Source organism: Acomys russatus, chromosome 11 (assembly GCF_903995435.1).
Source record: "Acomys russatus chromosome 11, mAcoRus1.1, whole genome shotgun sequence".
In the NCBI taxonomy this organism is placed as follows: domain Eukaryota; kingdom Metazoa; phylum Chordata; class Mammalia; order Rodentia; family Muridae; genus Acomys; species Acomys russatus.
In genome coordinates this window covers 15,852,837-15,872,274 of record NC_067147.1, presented here as the reverse complement: position 1 = coordinate 15,872,274, position 19,438 = coordinate 15,852,837, and the positions used below count along the sequence as shown (strand labels likewise).

At 36.4% G+C, this 19,438-nt stretch overlaps 1 pseudogene; it reads left to right on the top strand.

Moving 5' to 3' along the window:
- Positions 1-2,115: 2,115 nt before the first annotated feature.
- On the top strand, positions 2,116-4,598 carry LOC127195305 (alpha-enolase-like; annotated as a pseudogene).
- The last annotated feature ends 14,840 nt before the right edge of the window (positions 4,599-19,438 follow it).

The window sequence follows — 19,438 nt, the reverse complement described above, 5'->3', positions numbered from 1 at the left end:
ATACTTTAGTCTGCCTCCGCTTTAGCCACCAGTCTCCAAGGTTCACACCACAAACTCAACCAATCAACAGTGTTTAAAATCTAAGCAAAACAAAAACCACTGCATCAGGACTTTCTCAATTAAATAAAATGTGTATATGAAGTACTAATGACAATGATTCACATACGCTGACCCATTCTGAAAATATTTATTACAGTCATGATTATTATTATGAGATGGGGGATTGCCTTTTCTGTGATGCTTAGTCTCCTTAATAAAATAATTAAAAGTGGACTCAAATGGAAGCTCAAGGTCAATTTTATTAAAGCTTAAAATAAAACACAACAGGGAGGGAAAGCTGTGGATACAAGCAGCTGCCCAGAGGACAAAATTGGAGAAGGTAATGAAAAAGAGAAATGCCACATACTTGAGTTAAGTCAGCATGGAGGTCAGCAACAGTAGAGAAATCAGGCCCAAGGTGGGGAGGGGAAACTTTAAGTAAAGACAAAATTCCAAAATGTAAGTGATAGGATGCTTAGAAAAGAGATATAAAGAAGGAATGAAATAATAAAGAAAAAAAAGGGCAGACTTAGGAAGTGACATAGCTGTGCTCTCAGGGCCTCTCTTGCCTGGTATTCTCACACGTGGAGCCCTGCTCTCTGGGAATTCACCTCCCCACTGAAGGAGAGCCTGGTTAGGGCCCTGGGAGGCCCCAGCCCTAGACCTTCCCAGGGGTCATAGCATGTGACTCTGCAAATGAGCTCCCTCTTCCCCATGGCTGTGCTCTCTATGAGACTGTTTAGCAATAAGGATTCTGGGGGGGGGGGAAGGTGATTATTTTCTTAAAATAATAATTATTCTACCTATCTATTTAGCTAGGCAGTCCCTTGGTGAGATGCCTAACCTGACACAACTGGAGCTTAAGTCTCCATTCAGACCAGTGATTCTATTCGCTTGATCAGAGGGAGTTCTTCCTTAATGGGCCTTTGTTGCTCCTTTCACATTAATACTTCTAAATATATCACTTGATGCCTCATCTCCTTTTCCTGGACACACAATTTAGGCTTATAAGACAATATTAGTAAATTCTGTTGTTTAAAGACCTATGGAATAACATATAAGGGTCTCTTTTTCTACTCTACAGTCCCCCATAGCTGACTTAAGGTTGGGGAGATGGTTCAGCAGATAGAGTGCTTGTCACATAAGCATGAAACGTAAATGTGTACTCAGAGCAGAACACTGCAGTGCATTTCTCTAATCTTAGCTTTAGTTTGTCAAGATGAGTGGTAGGACAAGCTGCAGAATTGCAGAGGTCAGCTAGACTCTCATTTGCAGCATATAAGAGTAAACAATAAGAAATGGTCTCACACAAGCTGGAAAATGAGGATCAGTGTTTGAGGTGATTGTCTAACCTCCGTATGCAAAACATGCCATGCATAGTCACATGCGCGCACACACACACACACACACGCGCGCGCGCACGCAGCAGAGATGGGAGGGAGAGAGAGAAAGAGAGAGAGAGTTAAAACATAGTTGTTTTAAGGGTAGAACATTGTTATCATTCAAAAATACACCCACTTCAAGCCTGACAATGGATTGAATGTAAGAATAATTAATGAAAAAGGAGATCACAAACTTAAAATGGAGCAAGGATATATGTATAAATATGGAGGTTTAGAAAAGAAGAAAGGAAATGGGAAAGTATGTGGTTATATTACTTTGGATGTCTATAAATGTGTGAAGGCTTTTTATTTTCTCTTTTTTAAATTCTCTCTCTCTCTCTCTCTCTCTCTCTCTCTCTCTCTCTCTCTCTCTCTGTGTGTGTGTGTGTGTGTGTGTGTGTGTGTGTGTGTGTGTGTGTGTCTCCCCAGGTCCTTTGAGTAAATATTAAGACTTCCTGTTTTGTGTCTTCGTAGTATTGCTGAGCATGTGAACAATTGGTCTCTACATCTATGTCTGTTTCTTGTGCCTTTTCTTGGGCTCTTTTCCTCATGTTTATTTGTTTTGACCTAGTCTGATGTTTTTGTTTTAGTTCAATACTTTATTGTATTGTGTTTTACTGTATATGTTGTATTGTATTATTATCCCTTAGAAGCTTGTATATCTTTTCTAATGAAAGACATAAAAGTGGTGGACATGGATGGTAAGGGAAGTGGGAAGGAACTGGGGGATTGCACAAACAGAACTTATTTTCCATGAAAGAAAAAAGAATGGCGAAATATAGTTAGTTAGAGAGACTCACTTGGGGCTTCCACAGCTACTGACAAATAAATTAGAACTAACATATGAATAATTAGTAATAATAAATTAAATAATAAAAAAATAGTAATCGAAAGCAAAAACATTTCTTCTCACTGTTACTTGGTTGCTTCACAACATTCCATTAAAGGTGACAGACAAGCGTCAAATTCCTCAACAAAATATTTACATGTTAAATTTCACAGTATACAACAAGAAAAATACTATTAGTATATATTATTTACATGTATAATATTATGTAATATAGAGTATATGGTGTGAATATATTACACGGTATTATATGCTAATATAGTATATTATATATACTATATTATTATATGTATTAATTGTTAATATTAATTAATATTGTTAATATTAATTAATAATTAATATTATTAATATATTTTTATTAATTTATTCATATTACATCTCAATCGTTATCTCATCCCTTGTATCCTCCCATTCCTCCCTCCCTCCCGCTTTCCCCCTACTCCTCTCCTCTATGATTGTGACTGAGGCGGACCTTCTCCCCCTGTATATGCTCATGGCTTATTGGGTAAATGTTCACACTACTCTTTCAGAGGACCTGAGTTCTATCCTATAATCCACAGTGCATTGTTCATGATGGTCTATCACTCCAGCTTTAGGGCATCAGACATCCTCTTCTGGCTTTAGTTGGAACCTGCATTTAGATATACATGTCCACACATCAGCAGACATTAATAAACATAATTAAAAATAAAGAAAAGGAAGCATAGATTAATGAGATGGGAACTCTTGGCCTGATTTATGGCAACAGATGACAAAACTGAGGGAGGAAAAACAGTTAAGAACTTGGTGATAAAACTTTTGGTAAAAATCTTAGAAGACAGAAATGTCAAAATATTATGCTTTGCGAGTGTTTCCCTTTTAGATCTTAAGAGTAGGATCAGAGGACCAGTTGGAAACTGAGCAGCTTTTCCTTTATGCAGAGCAACAAGAGCCCCCCTCAAAAAAAAACAAACAACAACAACAAAAAAAAAGGAGAATCTAAAAATAATTTGTTGGTGAAGTCATTTGATCCTGTATGAAATCCAATGCAATTCATGAAAGATCACAAGCTCTTAGGATGTTTTTATCAGCGGAGTTTCTAACAGTTTGGCCAACAGGGCCAGAGAATGGGAAAAAGCAGACTGGCAAACTAATCTGATGAAGCATGCGCTAACATTTTATGTAAAGGGACGACGGATCATTTTATGTAAAGGGACGGTTGCTCCTGAGCGAACAGATGGTGAAAACAAGAACTCAGCAGTCCACTCAATATCAATTCTTGGACTTGAAATAGAATTTTCAAAGTCCAATTTTTCCCAACTGCGTTTCAGAAATCATTCAATCTGTAACTCTTCTTTACTCTCCTCTGGTGTCTCTCTCCCAAGATCCTCTCTGTCTTCCCAAGACCTGGAATCTTAGCCACATCTATCCCATTTGCCCTGCCCAGGTGTGATTGCCTGTTTTTGGTCAAACACGTTAGCCTCTTAGGTAAGGACCAGGTGGGTTGGAGAGACAGCAGCAGTAATTAGCATCAAAATACATCAGACCAACACAGAGTATACCAGAACCTGAAGAATGTCGCCAAGGAGAAATATGGCAAGGCTGCCACCATGGAGGTAATGAGGGCAGACTTGTACCTAACATCCTGGAGAATAAAGAAGCACTGGAGCTGCTGAAGACTGCAATTGCAAACACTGGCTATACTGAGCAGGTCATCGTCGCATGGACCTGGCTGCCTATATAGTTCTATAGATCTGGCAAGTATGATCTGGACTTCAAGTCTCGTAATGACTCCAGCCAGAACATCACATCAGACCAGCTGGCTGATCTACACAAAACCTTCATCTGGGAATATCCAAAGGTGTTCATAGAAGATTCCTTTGACCAGGATGACTGGGAAGCTTAGCAGAAATTCACAGCTAATGCAGGCATCCAGGTGGTTGGGGATGATCTCACAGTAACCAGCCCTAAGTAGATTGCCAAGGCTGTTGGTGAGAAGTTATGCAACTACCTTCTGCTCAAAGTAAACCAGATAGGCTCTGTGAATGAGTCTCTGCAGGCTGTTGGGCCAGTCCAATGGTTGGGGTGTCATGGTGTCCTGTGGCTCTGAGGAGACTGAGGATAATTTCATCACTCACCTTATGGTATAGTTCTGCACTAGGCAGATCAAGACTGGTGCCCCTTGACAACCTGAGTGCCCAGCCAAGTGTGATCAGATCCTTACAATTGAGGAAGAACTGGGCAGCAAGGCCAAGTTTGCTGGAGATTCCTTTAGGAACCCTCTAGCAAAGTACAGTGAGGTCTGGAGATCCTGGAGCCCACTCAACCAGCTGCTTAGATCCTGTTCCTGATGTCATCGAGGAGGCTCAAGACTGGCCCAATCCTTGTATTTTTCATGTCACGGCTTCCTTAGACCCCCTGGAACTCTGCTGGAAGCCCCAGCATTATAATCAATCACTAGATTGGTCTTAATCATTGTTTTTTGTCAACTGACTTCTCATCTAGTCTCTGGAGCCATCATAACGCCAGTGTAATCTCTAGGGTGGTCACAGGCAAGCTCCCCGTAGTGGTTCTACATGCAAAATAAAAGCGGCAGTAACCCTTGAAAAAAACCAATCTCCATACTTTGAGAAATCAGTAACGAGATTTTCACTGGGATTCAGGCAATGATAATCCAAGGGTTTGTGACAATCATTAGAAAAGAGAAAATAACCACGGAGCAAGATTCACTCTTATGCTGACATTCTGCTGTGCTTATGATTTAATCTTCATATCAGGTATTTCAATTGTTGGGGGGAGGCAAGATCTGTGAGAAGCATCTAAAGATAATTTGACAAATAACAACAGAGTATGGGAAAGTCTAGGGTAGGCATAAGGTTTGTGTAGTTTAAATGTTGATTTCTGTACCCTTCATATATGGTTGCAAGCTTTGTTCTGAGAATTTGCTAAGTTTACTGCTCCCCAATTGTACCCCTGATGTGTCAATAAAGTAGGTTACAGCCAATCATTGAACAGGGGACAGAAAAGGGCTGGACTTCCTGCCATCAGGGGAGGGGTTAGGAGAGGAAGTAAAGGGTTCATCCAGGGTACTCAGCCACTCGTAGAGGTCCAAGGAATATCAGGTGGAAGGAGCTGGAGCAGAGGAAAGTTAAAAAGTATAAGTATCATTAGGATGTTTTCTGGGAGTAAGACAAGATAGCACAGAGGGATAAGAATAGACTTAAACTGCTCAAGATTGTGTTGTAAAGCCTTGTATTATAAAAAAGTCTCAGTTGATAGCTGGGTTAAGAATTAAGCTAAGAGAAACAAACATAATTTTATAAAAATAACTTCAACAGTCTAGGATAGATTATCAAGATGTATTGTATGCAGTGTGCCACGCCAGTTGATCAGTATGATTTTTCTGTGACAATATTTGTTTCCTTATGTATTTCCCCAAGTACAACTGTGACAGTGAGTGATGAGGTAAAATTACTCATATTTTAACATTTATAATTCTTATTTTTAAAAAAGAGCTTTTTGAGAAAAACAAAACTGTATTAATATATCAATATTAACTTCAAAGCTCAGGATACTATAGACCCAAATTCTGGAGTCTGGAGTGAAAGTAGAATAAGATCTTAAGAAATACAACGTGTAGGTCTGTGTAACAGAATCAATATAGAACACACAAAAAGCCATGCACTAAACTGGGATATTCCAGATAACCAATCTTTAGTACTACATTTTTAAACAACCAAAAAATATGTTTTAATAAAATAAGTGGGTATTATGAACAACCCAAGAAGTGGCATAAAAGTTATAAAAGTTCAAAATTAAAAGTGAAGAGAACCATTCTCAGCAAGATGCAAGAAAAATATCAAAGACAGCATAATTAGAACACCAATAATATCTATATTTGAAACTTCCTTAGAATGACAATTCCCAAAATACCTCTTTGAATATGAATAGATGTTGATTTAAATGAACAAAAATTATAGTAATAGACTGATTTGCAGAGAATTGCAAAATTGGGGATTTTTAAATAATATAGAAGATTATAGATATAAAATTCTCTATATATAATCTGTATAAAATTATATTTCATTCTACAGAGTTTTTTTTTCCAATGTGTAAGTAGTAAACTCATTAACTTCCAACTTTTGTAGAGAAATTATTGAACATTAGAAAATATTATGGAAGCATTGAGACTCTCCTGGTTGGTCAGCACCATGCTTGATACTGATTTGCTGAGTGACAAAAGGAACATCAGTGAATACTGATGCACTTGGTAGTTCTATGAGCTTGATACAAACAGAGTCATCTGGGAATAGGAAGCTTCAGCTAAGAAAATGTTTCCACCAGACTGCCAGTAGGAAAGTCTGTGGGAGCATTTTCATAATCAATGACGGATATAGAAGTCCACTATGGGTGGTATTACTCCAGGCAGGTGGTCCTGGGTTGAACCAAAAAGAAAATTGAGAAAGCAAAAGCAGTGATTCTCCATGGCCTCTGCTTTTATTTCCTGCCTCCAGGTTGTTGTCTTGAGTTTGTACACTGAATTTCTTTCATGATAGACTGTGATAGGGCCACGTAAGTCAAATAAACCCTTCCCTCTTCAATTGCTTTTGATCATGACATTTATCACAGAATAAAAAGCAGACATGAACAACAAACTTGAGAAATACCTAAAACAAAGTACAATATTCAGTTTGGTCACAGAGTGTGTTTTTAGTATTCCTAATTATTTTACCTAATCATAGTGATTAATTAAATGAATTTGTATCCAGTATAGCTCAAAATTAAAATATAGAACTCTAAATACAGTATAAATTAAGGCTTTTGTAATGTTTTTCAGTTGCCTCTATTCCCCTCTAAACTTGAATTTCTTTGTCTTCTCCTCACAAATCTTAGACCCTTTTCTGCTATTGAGTAAAATAACTTGCCCTATCTTAGCCACTCACATCCCTTGCAAACATGTGTTTTTCTGCTTTGCTCTCCAAAAAACCTTTGGCAATATTTAAGTGTTATCTTCTCTGTGAGACAATTATATGATTTAGTAATCTAATCTTTGACTTTCTATTTCTAAGAGAAGCTGAATATTTCTGAAATCCCTGCCACATGAATGATTGACTGTTGGAGGAAGGTCCAACTCTGTTTTCAGATGCTGATTTCAGTGCCTTGAGATCTGGTTACCACCTTGCCATGGGCATTGTTACAAACATTGAACTATCTCCTTTAACCTTATGATGATAAGGAATGTTCCCAATTATCCCTGAGTGACTAAATAAGGATGCTAAAGCCTATGACTGGGGAGAAGAGAGGGAGGCAAAAGTTTTAGGCACCCAGGCTTGGGTTTGAGAAAGGAGCAGAGTAGCAGAAGGGGAGGAAGCCTGAGAGAGAGGAGTCACCATGGAGCAAGATGGTATTAAGCATGTTGGCTGCAGGAACAGACTGATGGAGCAGAAGCTGCCTCTGGAGTCATCACTTTGGCAGGTGACTGGCTTTTTTGTGGGTTCTGAATTTACTAGGATTAGAGTAGCTCAGAATCTGCCCAGCATAGTGCTTACATCTTCATAATAAATCATAATCTCTCTGTGTCTTGGTGAACTATCTAGTTAAAAAAATTGTTGTATAATAATTTGCAGTGATGATTAATATAGAAAGAATAATTTATCCCTCTACAGCAACTGACTTTAATTTAAAGTTACCACCACACATCTCATGTGAGGTCTCTATCAATCCATAACTTCACATCATGCTTCTAGCGTGTTCATATTTTACTGACTCGCATTTGTCCATGAATTTTTTCTTTTGAAATTATTTCTTTAGAGCTCTCAAAGTTTTTATGATATTCACAAATGCTTACTGCCACCTAATGACTTTTATTCATAATTACTTAAAAAGGAGATACCATCTGTCAAGGAATTATCACCCTCTTTGTTTAATCTCCCATGTCTCCTGGATCTGAAGCCATCTCCCTGCCATCTTTGTTATTATATAGAAAACAACTACAGGAAGTTCTACACTGTAGATTCTATTTTATTTCCATTTTTCAAATCTTTTATACTGAAACCATATATCTAATTCCATAATTACCAGAAGGTATATCAGAAGTAGATACTTGCCTAATACATGCAAAACTATGGGTTGACCACCAGCTTTATCCACTAAGAAACATTAAAAATAACCTCATAGTTTATTATAATCTATTTAGTATTATATAATCTACACAATATTACACACACACACACACACACACACACACACACACACACACACACTTGATCTCTACTTCTCAGTTCAGTTAGACTTCCTATATTATATAATAGGGTTTTTTTTGAAGAATAAAATCTCTGATGTAAATCCATTCCAGTTTATCAAATACCTCAATTTGACAAACTCATATGTGCTTGAACTGTTGAACCGTCATGTACTCAGCACTGTTAGTGTAATGACAAACTTAAAGATAGCTATGTTTTCCTTTCTGCTCCTCATGCTCACTGTTTGTTCCTCTCTTTTGTGACACTTTCAGCTTGTTCCACCAAATAACATAAACTGAGAATAATATAAAAAAGAGGCCTTTAGTTCCCATGGTTCTCAGAATTGGAGGGCTTAATAACAAGACACTGGCACGTTTGGAGTCGGCTGAGGAGCATTTTCATGAGAGATGGGTTATCTCCTCCCTGTAATGTAACTGCCCAGTAAGGACTTGGGAGCTCCTAGGGGACTTTGGATAGATTCTGCATTAGCTACACATCTTAGGAAGCACACTCCTCACTAAAAAGCAGGCTGTCGGGCCATGGTATGATCTTCAAAGGTGATTCTTTTTCTCTCTCTTTTCCTTTTGCGGACCTCTACTTACTAAATTTCTCTTCAAGTTTTGAACTAGAAATTACTCTTTTTATTACTTTATGGTCTTTTCTAGTGTGGTTTTATTGTATCATAATTTTTTTCTGTATGTAGAAAACCTGTAATTCTATATTTTGACTTGAACTTTCTTTGTAGACTTAACCTCTTAGTTGATAATGTTCGTTTGTCATATTTTATGTGTACAAAGAAGAAAGAACTCAATCTCTTTACTGGGCCTCACAAATTCACTCTATCCTTAAATCTCTCATCTAGGGCTTATCCTGTGAGATGTGGATTTTTCTCTAATAGGATAAAATTAGTCAGGATCAACCTCTCAAAATATATCCAAAGCTACTTCTCTCTATTTTCGTTACTGGGTCTCTAAAGGACGTCTTCATGTGTATCCTCTGCACTTTTGACACACATGTTATAGATTGATTAGATCCAATTTTCACTTATCCAGGGCATTGTCTAAATGGCATTCAGGAACAGTCATTTGCCTATAATAACGCAAAGGTCCTTTATAGCATCTGTTAGGATATTCAATCACAGCTGTATGGACTTGTGTGATCCCTATCGATCTATGTGTATGACCTTATTTTATAATTAACTTTTGACTTTTTTCCTCCATTGGTATGAGCCAAAGGATCTTCTGTATGCTCCTCACTGCATCAAGTTGGATACAGCCTGAACATCTTTATATTCATTTGAGCTTTTATGTGGCTCACAGTTTATGTTGTTGTTGTTGTTATTATTATTATTATTATTATTATTATTATTATTATTATTATTATTATCATTATTATTATTATCTCCTGATCATAGTCTCCTCTCTCCTTTCCTCCTGGTCTCATTGTCCCTCTATCTTCCCCCTATACCTTCTCCCCTATTCCTCAGAAAAGGGAAGCCCACTCAGCAACCCACCCCAGCACAACAAGTCATATCAGGGTTGAGTGCATCCTCTTCCACCAAGGCCTGATCAAAGTTTTTGTGAGTGGGTTGGTATTCCTCTCCCTCCACAAGATGTCCTTCCTGGTTAGAAGGTGACCTCTTCAGTCTCTGTGAACACTGCTACTTTGAGTCTTGGCTAGAGACTGTATCCTCCCAGGATCCTACCCTGTCGTAGGTCTCCAGCTTATCTCAGAGATGTTCCACCCTTGATTTCTCTTCTCCAAGCTCTGGCCTCCTGCCAAACTCTGTCCACTTCTGATTCCCACCCTCATTTCGGGAGTGAATGAAGAGAGGACACAGGATAGAAGAGGGAGTGGTTCACGGTTCTAAAAAATTGCAGGTCTAAAGAAGGGTCTCAGAATCTGCTTAGCATATGGTTGGGCCTGTCTTGCTGCATCAAATACAGTAGAAGGCTGGGATACAAAGCAAGCATAGTAGGTCACATCTCTCTTCTACTTTTGATAAAGCCACCAATACCATCCTGAACACCACTTTAGTAGTGACCCCATCTAATCATATTTACCATTGAGATATCTCACCTGTAAATACCATTACTGTGAATTTGAAGATTGTTTCTAATGCATTAGGTTTAATGGCCATGTTTATAGCACAATAGTTCATCATATTTGATTATCTGCTCTTAATGGGGTCTGAAATGCTTAGGAATAAAAACCAAAGCTACACTACCTGCATTTCTCAAACTTAGATAAGAATATGGTAACACAATATCTATGCAAGCCCTGAAGATTCTGAGGAAGTGAAGATCATGATAGCAGGCAGTGCAGTTATCACTGAATCCATTCATAAAAAACAGACAGACATAGGTTTTCATGAAGATACTCAAGAAATGGCTACAGTACATCTATGATATCAGAGTTAATACAAGGAAAATATATATGAGACTGTGCCACATCTAAGTGGGAAAACAGAAAACACCTGAGATGAGTACCCATACTGTCACTAAAGACTTCACTGACAACCTCAGCCTGAGTGACTGGGTTTTCTCACACCAGCAGCACCAAGAATATCAAGGATTTGGGGAAAGTTTTCATTGCTCCTGGGCCAATATCACAAAATCTATCGAAACAACCAAAACAAATCCTTGACACCTGTGCCTGACACCAAGAAACAAAGCCACAGAGGAACAGAAAGGGTATTAGAGAGGTAGAGAAAATATGTAAGTCGTAAGTACTCAGAAAAGGCAGACAGGGCATCCAAAGAAGTTAATCTTCGTTTGTGTGAGTGTGTATATATGTATGTGTGTGTGTGTGTGTGTGTGTGTGTGTGTGTGTGTGTGATATTTTCTTTTTTTGTGTTTGTTTTACTCTTCAACAGCAGATGGGATTTATGTGAAGTTGGAAAATCTACTTAAAACAAACACACACACACACACATGAGAGAGAGAGAGAGACAGACAGAGACAGAGACAGAAAGAGACAGAAGCATGGAAAGAGGTGAGGGAGGGAGGGAGAGTTAAGGAGAGGGCACACACAGAGAAAAAAGCCTATTAATACAATTATACAATTAAATAAAACACAATAAAATAGCAATATATAAAACAGTCTAATTTCAGTATAGAACAAAACTCTCGTGCTTTCAGAAGAAACTGATATTTTTCCAATAATACTCCAAAAATGCCAAACAGAAAACGACAGAGGAAAATTACAAAATAGATCCTCTAGGTCTCTTAGAACCATGGAATTGTGCCTCTCACCACAGAAGATGAGCCTACAAGAAGAATGTTATTGAAGTCCTGAAGGGAATGTGTACTGTTTAGATAGAAATGTGCCCATGTCACATAGCATGCTGTCACCTTTGTTGCAAATAAATACATGGAAGATAAAGACTCTAAGAAAATAGATATGTGTGCTCAGAATATAAAATACTAAGAGCTGAGTTATTTTCCTAAAACTGAAAGAAAAGTGTCAGAAAAAGGAAACCAAGGAGAAGCTTTCCCAGCTTCGGCTGAAGTGCCAAGCTGCTCTGTCCAAAAGGACAGCACTTGTGAGAACAGGAGGGAAGAGTCCTGCCATTCCTTATGTGTTCATTGTACAGCACACAAAGACAGCAGGAATAAAAAATACTTAAGTACTGTTGGAAAGAAAGACTGATAAGTGAAAATATATCAGCATATCAGAAATGAGTCAAAAATAAAATAGCATATACAAAATTATATAAAAGCACAATTAAAGTAGATAGGATCTTATGGGAAATAGGAAGTGAAGGGAGAATGACAATCCTAATAAAATGTATTATCCAGTATGTTCATTTAAAACATAGTTAAATATTTTTTAAGAAAAATAATTACAGAAAATAATGTAAAGATTATAAGAATGCCTTAGGAACAAAGATGAAGCAAGGCATAGGAAATGAAGATGATTATTCTTAGATTATTTTGGAAAATTAAAAGAAACAGAACATGACAGAGTGTATTTTATGCTTAAGACATCCTAGGATATTCACAAAACACTCTTGTAAACTGACTGCTCCCATTGTTGCTTTACTCTTTGGTGGTTGGGGCAGGAGGGCAGCAGGGTCTCCCACTGTTGGCCAGGCTTGGGCTGGATTTCTTTCCTTCCTGACTCAGCACTCCCAGTTTAGGGGATTAAGTATCTGTTAGACACTTTGGCATATTACTGGATTTGAAGGAAACAATATCAACTGGTCATGTAGGGAAAAATGAAAAATAATTTGTAAGGCTTGTTTGCGGCTTGGTGGGAGTCACTCAGAAGTAACATCTTACTTTGGACAGGTAAGATGACAACACTGAAGAGCACCCCTTCTGTTCCTTCACAGACTGACCCTTCCTTTATGGAAGAAGACCTTTCTCTGCTCATGTGCTTTAAGGAAACAAAAATCACCCTGGCATAATAGCTTGTGTTGTGAAGAATCTAGGTAAACCCAAAGTGAGTTCAGCTGAGTCTCTCTCTCTCTCTCTCTCTCTCTCTCTCTCTCTCTTTCTCTCTCTCTTTCTCTCTCCCTACAGGGAATTGAATTCTGTCAACAACTCTTATGAGTTTGGGAATGAATCAATCCCATATTTCTACACACAAGACATTTTTTGTGGCCTGAATTTTGATTGTAATATGTCAGGAGATCCGAAGTATGTGTCTCTAATAACTAACATGAGATACAGAAATATTCAGGGCATAGATGAAAAGATTATTTCTTTTCTTCAAATATATACAATGTAAGGAATTGTTTACTTGATATATAGTATATTTATATAGCATATTTAATAAACTTTGTGTTCCTAATAAAGAATTTAGCAAATCTAATTTTCTGAGAGTTGAATATAATGTGTCATGGATCAGACTTGGATTTTGTACTATTTTTAATATAATTATTATTATATTGATAAAATGATTGCCCAAGGAACAGGGCTATCTGGCGAGAGGTTAATTGTCTCATTATACACTCCTTTCAGATTTGTGGAGCATGTAATATCTCTCAGTGTGGTGCCATTTCTAATTATAGACCCTCAAATGCAAGAATCTAGAATGAATTGACTGATGGCTCATCATCCTGAAAAGTCAGAAGATGATATAGGAGGTTAAGTGATGAGTGTCTCTAACAGATGAGCAGGTGCCCGCAGGGTAACATTCTGCCAATAACCAATAGTAAGGATCCAGAACACAGTGATATGCTATAACCACCCAGTATTTTAATTCAGTAGCTTATCCCTGTTAGAAAAATTATGAGTATAACTCACTTTTGTCATTTTTCCCCCTTATCCAGATTCTGCAACAGTTACAGATTTATCTTTCCACTAACACCAATAAGTCTTTGAAAATTATCGTGATGGAAATGTACAATTTATTACATTACATATGATACTTGCATTGGCTGTAATTTTTAAAGGTTTGTAGTAATTCAATAATTTAAAAAGCAGACATGTTTGTATTCCTTTGGAACATTTAAAATTTAATATACTGAAACATTTTTACCATATCAATAGAACCAGCCTATTGGTTTTAATTACTAAGCAAGAATATAATTGTATAAATCTCAAAAGAGTAAATGCTGTAACTATCAACCATAGTAAATATAAGACGATATAAATTATTAAGTATGTTTACGAAGTCATGAGTATTAAGACAGATGTTTACATTCTTGCTTTCATGTCTATATATTGCACTTGTGATTTGCCAATTATTTCTCAAGAACAATTTTTAAAATTACTAATTCCTACAAGTCAGAAATACAAATAAAATGTTATTCCATTTTTGTCAATTAAAAAATGCCTCATTCCTTTTCAATGAAATTTTTAGTCTTATCGATATGATTTGAACTTAGGTAATTGGAACATACTGCCACCTTGTATATGCCTCACACTGAACATTATTTTCCTCTAACTATGTGCTAGTATATCCTGTGCACCTAAGGACAATGAAGAGGGTATCTCAGATTCTTAGCAGAAATAAGACAGATAATTCTGACATTCACAATCTTTAAGTGGTCTTTGCTTGCTAAACATTAGCGTGGATAACACACACACACATATAAACACTATTTTATGACCATCTTGAGCAAAAGTACTTATAAAATGTACAATTAATGTTATATAAATAAAAGCTTCAAGGCCAGGTTTTACTTAAGGAAAGTTTTGGGAGGTGTGTGTCTTAAAGAGATAAGCTAATCTGGAGTTTTATGTAAAGTAGTTTACCAAGAAGTTATAATAAAGCTTTACATTGTGGCTGGTTTACAGGAGGAAATCCATTGCATTGTGCTCTGAAGGCTAAGATCACAGTGTCATAGTGTCAGAAAAACTGATTAATCTAAAGCGATATTGTATTGACTGGTTTATAGATATTTTCTCTTTTCTTCATGGTTGTGGTGTGTGTGTGTGTGTGTGTGTGTGTGTGTGTGTGTGTGTGTGTGTGTGTGTGTGTGTGTACCTGCTTCTGCTTCTAACCTCTCTCTTACCAGTTCATTCAGGGCCTCCCTGTATAATTATTTAAAAGGCTCTGTCTCTTCCAATACACCAAGATCTCAGGTATTAGGAGTAAGGATTTTAATACCAAAAATTTGGCAGGATCACAATCCAGACATAACGGCCCAAAGGGATTTGTCTTTCTATAATAAAATAATTTAGAATGATAGAGCTCACAGCTAGTGATTCTGTTACCCTGAGGCTGGCCTCTGATGTAAATTCAAGTGATGAAGGTGACCCCTCTTAACATGACTTTTGAGATTTTTGAACCAGTTTTTCTAATCTTAGCAATAAGGTGGTTTAAAATATTCTGGAAAGCAATTCCAAGAAGCCTTAGTTGTCCTGCATAGTAATCAAAAAGCAAATGAGTATGTATGACATATTATAATTCTGTGACATACGGATTCAAGTTGCTAAATTTAAAAAGCATCAAAAGATCTGATGGCAGAAATGTGGACACAGATGTGAAATTATATAATTTTAATGCCACATAAATATGTGATTTGTTCTTCCCAATGAATGCTCTGTTCTGATGAACACAGCTGTTTAGTTTTGTAATTTCACGGGGATAAATGCCTGACACACTCATGGAGAAAAGCAAAGAAGATTTGACTAAGTGGATATCATGATAAATGAAATTTCTAAAAATATTTCATTAAATGTACACTTGTGCATTTGAATTCCTAGCTGATGAAGAATCCGCTTTTTAAAGACACTGAATAAAGTAGTGTAGTGTGTTTAGGAACCACAAAATGTCTGCTTACTGTTAATCAACTGCACAACAGTACATAGAAATTAAATTCTAAAACATGAATGCTTTAGTTGTATTTCTATATTTACCACTCACTTTAAAATACTTATAGGCAGTGTTGATCTCAGAGATTTTCTTTGATACACAAACTTCCTCTTGATGAGTAATGATATAATTAAGAGAAAGAAAATGTCTGTTTTATTTACCATACAGTTGAACTTTCACTACTCAGAAAAATTACATGTCCTCCGTGAACAGAGATCTACCCAGAATCGGTGCTAGATTTTAATTACCTTGCTATTCACACTTCTGATTACCGGCTTACTCCTGGATTCATGGTTTTAGTTACTGATGTGTGAACAGTCTTATAGATGAAGCATTTAAATGAGGTCAAGTTTCAAGAAACCAGCAATAATGGGCCTTTGGTTGTAAAATCTTCACTGTGTGTTCCTGTTTCAGCATCAGGTTTGCATAATTCACAGGTTTTATTCACAGATACAAATAACACTAGTAATCCACCTCCCTGTTAGGAAATACAGAATGGGACTAGAGGACTAAAGAGCTGGCTCAGCAGTTAAGGCCACTTGCTGCTCTTACAGAAGACCCAGGCCTGGTCCCCAGCACCCAAACTGAGAGGTTCACATTTTCCTAGAACTGTAGTTCTGGGGAATCCACCATCTTCTGGTCTCCACAGGCACCTGCATGCATGTGGTACGCGTACCGACACCAAAGTGCACCCACATACCTGTAAAAGAAAAAAATAGATTCGTCTTAAAATTATGAAAAGATATATAAAATAAAATGAGGCTGTGGGTGATTTAATTCAAAAGGAATTTGAATGCGACAGCCCAGTTAGGATTTAACGTAAATCTACAACTTCCAATATGATGAGAGACCACTCCAACATGAAGAGATTAATAAAGCAAGTTTCTGAAAGCTACATGACTTAATCACTGACCTAATTATACGACAAACTAATTCCAGAACGTGATTTAAATGCTAGTTTCCTGAGTCTCAGATTTAATGTTTTGTAACCCTAGTCCATTGCATTTTTCAGAACTTTAATGTTTGCAAGGCTTTATAGTTTATAAATGAATTTTCATGTAATACTCTCTACAATATATATTACCATATCTCTTATTTCCATTCACTGTAGATGGGATTCATTGGCTGAAGACTGGCATACCTACTCTGAGCTTATTGAATTGAAAAAGAGAGAGAGAGAACTATGTTGACCTCTATTAATTAAGAAGACAAATTTGTTAGTTACCATCTCAACGTAAGACAAGTGAGTATCAGTGCATTTATGAATAATCTACAAATCGAGTTCTTGTTCTGTATCCAAACTACTAAGATTAAAGGTCCGTGCCACCATGTTTTTATCCTTTTCTTATTTTATTTGTTATTTGTTTTATAATATTTAAAATTATTTAATTTCCTTTTTCTATTTTAAAAATGATTTTAGATGGTATGATGATTGCATCATTCAACCACTTAGTCCTGCAAACTCTCCATGTACTTCTCACCTCCTCTCTTGCAAATCCATAGCCTATATTTTCAATTGTTTGAATATATTTATAACATTTACATATATAACTATGTAAAAATAACTATATAAAAACTATATATATTCATATCTTTTAAAATATCCCTATTTTGACTACTGAAACACTTTGCAATTCCATTTGTCTTCTACACGGCTGACTACTAAAGATACATTCCTAAATATCCTCTATTTTCTTTGTCTTAGTAACATTTACTTTATCAGGTAAGCTTCATGATGCTATAATCATATATCATGCAAAATTAAATATATAAATTTGGTATTTATTGCATTGTTTGTAGACTGGAGTTTAAGCAAATCTAACAATCTTCAAATTGTGCTAATTTCTATAGGAACACAATCCAGAATGTTGTATTTTCTACATTATGTTTTTTTTTCTGAAATAAAACTTTGGCCACATAAAAAAGTAAAGAATGTTTATTATTATTATTATTATTATTATTATTATTATTATTATTATTATTTCTATGATATATGTGAATACAGACCTGTATGTTCCATAGCACACTTGCAGATGAAGTTGCAACTTTCAGGAGTCAGCTCTGCCCTTCCATTGTGCCATCCATGTAATCAAACTCAGGCAGTCAGATTTGCATGACAAGTGCTTTTACAAACTGAGCCATTTTATACTGGTGCAAGAAAATTATTTAAAGTTAAATAACAACGTTTAAGAGACATATGATTTGAATAAAATTCCATGGGAATAAGCATATTGAAGATCTGAATTATGCCATCTTCCTAAGAACTTCAAGGACTCCTACTTCTTTCAACCCCAGTACATTTGTTATCATCTATAGTTCTACAATATGCTGCAAGATCCTTTATGCTCATTCAGCTAGAGTATTCATTATTGCACACAGATGTGCACAGAGAATATTACAGTCATAGGGGAAATAAAAACCACATACTCTGAGTCACCAAGATTTGATCTAAGTGAATTTTGGATCATGTTTTCTCCTCTCTCCTGCCAGTAAGATAGATAGTAAAGGAGGAAGATTTGTTTTATTGTTTTGTCCTTTCCAGACAAATCAATAAAGTTTATAGAAGTAGAATTCTGATTCTCCATAAAGACTTAACCCCTAGCAAAATTGGTTCTCCTTTTAAGATCTCCATGTCGTTATCCACTCACAGGCAAACTACTTAATCAATAAGTCTCTGTTGGATATCAGATGTTCGCAGAGAATTCTGCTGCACTTTGTGACTCTCTGCTGAGGGTAGCTGCCATTGTATGCAATGCCTTGTCCTCTTATGCCCGTATCTGTACGAACTAAAGACAAGGAGTATTTGACTCAGTACAACAAAAGGCAATTTGGTTGCCATCTCACACTGTAACACATTTTCTGAAATCCAGTGAAAGAAGAATAGACAAGTACCATTTGGAATTGAGGAGTGTTTGTCTACCCCAGTCAATGTGCTCTTTGATACTTCATTTTGATTTCTCATACTTTTTAACATAAAAAATTTCAAATCTTTTCTATTTCTAAAGCATAATTGTTTACATATTTTTCTGTTTAGCATTGGACATTAACATTTCTTCTTTCTACTTGTCTCTCACTCCATTCAAACCCGAAAAGTGAAAAATTACATTACTGGGCTCTCTTGCAGATACCATCCCTTCTCCCATCTCCTTTCTTTTGTCTTTTCTACCCCCTTTTCCACTTATTTATTTTATTAGACCCTTTTATTCATCAGCCCACTATGTGCTACAAAATAAATTCATGAAGGATTATGTGAATTTTTTTTTTACTATTCAATGATGAACATAACACCAACAGCACATTTTAGTGCACATGGCTCCTGAGTGAGTCCATACAATATAGAAAGAAATGTCTTCATTTGAAGAAGTCTTTAAACAATTAAAATGTTATTAAACAACATTTTGTTTACATAAATGATTGGCTGGGTATACTTTCATCTGTAATGTGTACTTCACAAAAGCAGAAACACTTGACAAGTTCACAGACTATGTAAGCATCTGGGTTGAGGAATAGAGAAGACTGAAATTTGAAACACAGAATTAGGTAATGGAGAAAACACAAAACCGTGAGTTTTATCTTCATGGAAGCTAATGAATTTATCTCTTGATTCAACAATATCCATTATACAATTCACTATTCCTTTTTGAGACAGACTCTCATTACCTATGCCCTAAATGACCTAG